Here is a 6,571-nt window from a genome sequence, read left to right on the forward strand (position 1 = left end):
CATCAATCTGAATTCCTGTTAAAAAATAAAACCACTGCATACTACTTTGACATTAACACAAATCATCCATAGTGTATGTCTATGAAGGCCCAAATCAGCGCTGCACAGTGTGCTGAATATTTCTAAACCCCTGACATCCTCCACTAGTAATCTGATTCTCAGACTGCAAGATGTTCAAGTAAATTAAATGATCATCTCTGATCATTATATGACTTACACACTATATGCCAACCATCATACCCATATGTGCATGGCTATTAATAGAGAGTTGCTGGCAGCCCCTTTGGTGCTATAACTGCCTGTACTCTGCAAAGGCTTTCCACTACATTTTGGAACATAGCTAATTTGTATTTTTCGCGACACAAGAGAATTAATGAGTTTGAGCACTGATGAGAAGGCTTGGGGTACCATCAGCATTTAAATTCATCACCAAAGGTGTTCAGTTGTGGTCAGGGATGTTTTCAGACAACTCAAGTCCTTCCACTCCAATTTTGGCAAACCATGTTATCATGGGCCTTGTTTTGTGCTGGAACATGTTTGGTGTCTTAATTCCAGTGAAGGAAAGTCATAATTAAATAAGACTTCAAGAGAATTCTCCCTTGTTGCAAGGCCCACAAATGGGTGTGATGTCCAGGTTTTACATACTTTTAGCTTCCTAATGTATTTATAAGACTCTCAATATGATTTGATTTGTTACCTTGGCAGATATCTCCAGAAGTATGCTCGTTTGGAACAAAATGCGGATGAAGTCATTTTCCATGTCTCCCCATCCATGTTGTGATCTAAAAATAAATTAGGATCAGAAAAGTTTGACCATGCAGCTCTAGATCTGACATCATGCCGTGTTTAGAAACTGTTGCTTAGGAGCACATCTGATTGTTTATCAATTCTTGTGAATTTTATGTTTCTGAAGCAAAAAAGTCCCTTTCAACGTAGGAAAACTCCATATGGAAAAATGTGTGAGGATGTGTCTGTATCAGTTTTCCAAAAAAACATTTTACTAGCAGGATTCAATGACATTAGACAGTAATATAACAGTATTCATAATGCTGGAACTAGTGATTGGTGCTGTGTTTGTTTTTATGAGTGTGATGCATATACACTTCAATTTCATGAGACCATTGTTTGTGGTTTGTACATTTGTTCAGCGCAAACGTGTCTTAGTCATTCAGCCATTAAAGAGAAGGAATGAGCAGCATGTATTTAAAATGTCTAAGAAAAAGAAACTTTAAATTAAGAAAATCTCCAGAGAGAATGCCAGGAAACAAATAGACTTCTCGACTTCATGAAGCCACTTCACTTTATGAAGATGAGACAAACATGTACTTATTCTACTTTTAGAATTCTAAAGGCTATTGTAATTAAAGGCTATTAATTCTGAGTTATTCCACATTGGATACGGTATGGATACACGTAGATAATAATCCCTCTCCGGCTGTACAGGGCACAGATTTTTGTTTTATACACCAGAGTTATTTTGATCAGTCGCAGAAAAGACTGGGAGAAATGGAATGTAAAATGATTTTATAGTTAGATATCACATTACTCACAGAAATGATTTTACTACCTTTTTCCTCTTGGCTTCTTACTTTGAAAATGGTTATGGCAAAGATATCACCCTCGTACTTACAGAGACTGTTTGTACAATATCATAAATACAAAACTCCTTTTTAAGGAAACGAAATAAAAGAACGGATTAAATAAATTTGATTATGTCTGATAACCTCTGACTCATATTTAGTTACAGACAAGAAAAATCGCTGCTCTTACCATAATGGTATCAATGCCGTGTTAAGATGTATCCCGTTATATCATTTTCTAAGGACGTATTGGACTAATCTGAGGAATCTAATATAAGGAAAGAACTGACATCAGTCCAGTATCAAATGAATAGATCCAGATTAATATTAGTCTGAATTGTTCATTTTGCCAATGTGTTTTAAACATTATAAAAAAAACATCAACTATATTCTCCATGCTAGCTTTGAAAATGAGTTGTCTTTTAAAAAAACCTGCGTAATTGTATTTGTATTCATGCAGCCATTAAAAGACTTTATACTCAGGTCAAATAGGGTTTTGGTAAAAACCCTTAACTAATGGAAAAGAAAGAAAAGCCATCCGACTGAACATCTCTAAGGGGCGGATGTGGGGTGGGTGGGTGTTGGGGGCATTATCTAGATAGCGATCAGCAGTGAGAGCCCCTCTCTCCACAGTGATAATCGCTCCTCTTATCACCTCAGGAGGGGATCGGCTGGATTAACTTAGCTGCAGTTGCACTGTTTTTGTGCCTCCACCCAGTCCCTGTCCATAGCACACATTTCCACTGTTGCAACACACGTTTGTTCACACCACCCATAAATTGATGTTAGCAATACTGTGATGTCAGTTTTAAGAAATGCACATAACTTCATTACAGGCGTGGAAAGACCAAATGATTTTTCAGTATAGTTCATCCTTCACTGAATCAACCGTTTTCTTCCAAATGTAGACTGCCTCATTAGCCGTTCTATATATTAGACAGTAAGAGTACAGTACTGCAAACTGTCAAGTGGTTCCTGTGCAGTGTAGCATGTGCTTGGGAATGTATGTATGAAGGAAAATGCATGCTAGTCACTCGTGCAATCGATTTCTTGCACACAATTTCTCAACCACAAATGAAGAACTACTTTTGTGACTCAACACTTTCATACTGATTGCTGCATACTCACATCCCAGGAATTCTCTTCATGTGTTTTGGGGTAACTATGGATACAATCCTCCCCCATTCAAAGCAGTCATCACATGGAAATAGTAATTCTCAGGGATAATTTATAGCACTGCCAAAGGGAATGAAGGCAGAATGAATTACCATACTGATGAAGTTAGGAGCCCCAGTTAGCATGCTTTGACTTTTGAGCATGGAACTGGTGGTTTGTTCTTATTTGATATTAATAAGATTAATTCTGATTGACTTTTAATCCATTTTAACTGAGATTCTCTTTAACTGTATTTCTAATGTGTACACGTTCAAGGTTTTATCCTCTTCTGGATGTACTAGGAAAAAGATGTCTTTGGCTTCAGCTTCCTTGATAAGCTGCAGATCTTCTACAATGGTTTGTGCTTCCGCCACCTCCTGACCTCTCTCTCTCTCTCTCTCTCTCTCTCTCACACACACACACACAGACACACACACATACACACACAGACACACACAAAATCTGTCTCTCTCTCTCACACACAGGCTTCTAGTTATACATACAAATAAATAATGCCACGTCAGGGTGGATTTTTGGATGATTTGTTTATACAAACTCACTCCAAACACAAAAACTGACCTTGAGTAAACATTATTATAATCTCAATTTAAAAACTTATGGCTTTTTAGAGAAATAGAATACCAAAGGAAGTTGCACTAAATCTGAGAACATTGCATGACAGCAACATGACCCGCACATCCAAACACAACCATCTCTTTTAATAATGCATGTGCACTTATAACAATAACAGTAAACATTGTTGGTATGTAGGCTATAATAATGGTTCACAAACATTTCACAATGATAACACTCACTCACTCACTCACTCAATTTATCAACTGCTTTATCCAATTTAGGGTTCTGGTGTAGATCTTGGGATCTTGGGAACACTGGTCATGAGGTGGAAACTGAGAGGAAACCAGCATGAATTAAAGGCGAACACTACACAGTCAGTATCCCGGGTTGTGCCATCCAGTCAAATCAGTCAGACACTTAGAATCCTAGTGCTGCTGTTTTATTTCTCATATATTAAGCAAATCACACAGAATGCTATCACATAACACAGCTAAAAATGCAGTCATGGTATGTAACTTAACCAGCTTAGTGTTGAGTAGTTTTTCCCACACATATTCCATGGCTTTATTCATTAAAAGATAATTATCTTATTTTGTAAAAGTAAGACCAGTTCTTCATTTCTGGCTAATAACATTAACAGACTAGAATGCTACTGAGGATTTATTCCCACTTTCAACCCAAGACTAGGTTCCAAATCATCCACAACTCTACGAATCGGTTACTGAAGATAGAAAAATGAATGAATGAATGAATGAATGAATGAATGAAGGAAGGAAGGAAGGAAGGAAGGAAGGAAGTTTCCCCAATAATATAAAAGTTTAGAAGTTATTTTACAGTACAAAAATATATATATACTGACATGATTATATGTTCTTTTACCTTCAGATACACAAAGCTAATTTAGTGGGCATTGGAGAGAAGCGGTTATGGTGTGTGGACACTTGTCTAAGTTTGATTTCCAGGACAAAGGACTGCAGGATGATTTCGTGCTGAGTTTGATATTCTGTACAGTCTGGTCTAAAACTGATGGGGGTTGCAGCTGCACCCCTTCCCTCTCCTCTGGGATGATGATGTCATGGTCTGGAAGAGTGGAGAGATTATTACAAACTGTGGCCAGAAGTCACTCACTTCTTTGTGTTCATAAGATTTCACATATAAAATATTTTGTTCTTTCCAGGTTTGTTGTAGTTTTCTGTCAAGTTGAGCAGCAGAACTGATTAATTATGGTTCTTTGAACGTTCTACCTCAATCCTATATATCTTTTGCTACTCTTTATAATGTGTTAAGACTGTTGTACATAAAAAAAATAAATAAAGTTGATTTTATCTATCAGAGTGACTCATGGTGAGTTAGAGCACCAGACTCCATATGGAGCTCTTTGCCACAAAGCTCAGATTTTTTTTTTCCATTTCCAGGAAACACTCACAGCTTCGGCTTCTTCTCTGACTAAGTATACCATACTGAGAATGGTTATTCCATGTCTTTCCTTCTAGCACCAAATTTTCCCCTATGGGAAAAGTGGTAATGAGTGTAAAAGCCACCCACTTCCTTTGGTTATTTAGCCAAAAGTGCAATGACTGAGAAACAGATAGCTTAGCTCTTACCAAGTGCTTTAGATAAAGCACCCTGGTTTAAGAAAAACAAAACTGATTCATTAAAAGAACATAGACTGTGGCAGGAATAACATGCTGAAAAAACACTAAGATACACACGAATCATTACATCTTGAAAGGATAGCCATGAGGACAGAATGAGAGAATGGCTGAATTAATCACTGGGTTAATTATATTGTTTAGAAACAAGACCAAATGTTGGATTCATTCAAACTGCCATGGATTATATACATGGCTAAACTAAAAAAATATATCCTGAAGAACCAACACCAAGGCAATAAAACAGGACTTTTTGTGTATTAGCACCTAAATGCATTAACACAACACTTTAGAAAAGGTGAAGAAAAAGGGGGTGGGAGTGTGTGTGTTTATGTGGGGGGTGAGGGGGTGGGGAAGGCTCTGACTGAAATTCAACAGCTGGTCATGAGACAGTGGATTTCTGAATCATGTGTTGTAGAAAGATCAGTGTGATGTCATCATGTATACGGTGCCTAAGGACAGCGTGGGCTGTGATGTGTGTTTTCAATATGTCAGAATGTAAATGGTAAAACTTTCCATGTCATTTTAATCAAATACAAGGTGAATCACCTAGAGCACTCACACTCATTAAGAGACAGAGCGGCTCAGTTTTCAAATGAAAGGGTGCTGATAACAGGAGTGGCCTCTACTGGATGCCCTGGAGATAAACTCAGAGATAAGAGACAGACGCAGACACAGACGTACTCAACCAAGAAGCATCCAGCTGGGAGGCTCTGTAGGACATCAACTGTCTTTCACGCAATCTACTAGAGAACATTTTAAAGAAAGAACGACATTTCAAGTTTAAGTTTAACTGCACACGATATTCTTTACTTCTGCTGAATTTTCCACTTGGATAATACTTTTTCTGTGAAACTCTCTCTCTCTCTCTCTCTCTCTCTCTCTCTCTCTCTCTCTAATTATGACAGATTTACTTTATCTAGCCACTTCCAGATGCAATTCCAGGTCTTGCTTTACCTAATTAGTTTCAGATGAGTGTAAGAAAGAGAGGCCTCAACATCAGGGCACAGTCTATCTAACACAAGTCTACGTCCTCAATCTCTCATAAAGTGTGTTCTATTCAGAATAAGTCTTGCTTAAGGCTACAACATCTACAGTTTCAAGAATAAAAATCGGGAAGCTCTTCCAAGGAGCCACCTTTCAACCATTGCATAATAGATGACACTTATAATAACTGCAGTCCAACTGGCATGACGCAGGCTGATTATTTCCTATTTCAAGTTTCATATCAATGCTGCCTTAGGAGATGTAATGTACAAATGTTGCTGCTGTCAGCATTATGTCCTCAAAATTCCCCTCATAGCCTTTAGTCGGATTGCAGTCAAGATGTCTGATTTAAACTTGTACAAGTTTTTTTGCTTTAATTATTTTTTTGTAAGACTTGATAGATTGTATGCTGGAAAGGATACTGGATCCTAACATGTGTTAAGATACAACGAAGGATAATAAATTATGGACTGAGGCAGTTTTTTGGGACTGTAAGATATACAGTTCTCAAGAAAAGTTTTTCTTTCTTCTATTCTTTCTTTTCAAAGTAATTACCGTTGATGTAAAAAAAAATCCAATCTAAGACAAGGGTAGATTCCATAAACTTGCATAAACACTCAT

The 6,571-nt window shown here is 37.4% G+C and overlaps 1 long non-coding RNA gene across 1 annotated transcript; it reads left to right on the forward strand.

The window, feature by feature from the left end:
* The first annotated feature begins 2,863 nt into the window (after positions 1-2,863).
* LOC113654231 lies at positions 2,864-4,561 on the forward strand. The gene is made up of 3 exons (XR_003443317.2): positions 2,864-3,092; positions 3,593-3,684; positions 4,197-4,561. It is a non-coding gene; the product is annotated as an uncharacterized LOC113654231 (long non-coding RNA).
* Positions 4,562-6,571: the final 2,010 nt, after the last annotated feature.

Source organism: Tachysurus fulvidraco, chromosome 6, assembly GCF_022655615.1.
Source record: "Tachysurus fulvidraco isolate hzauxx_2018 chromosome 6, HZAU_PFXX_2.0, whole genome shotgun sequence".
NCBI classification, from domain to species: Eukaryota; Metazoa; Chordata; class Actinopteri; order Siluriformes; family Bagridae; genus Tachysurus; species Tachysurus fulvidraco.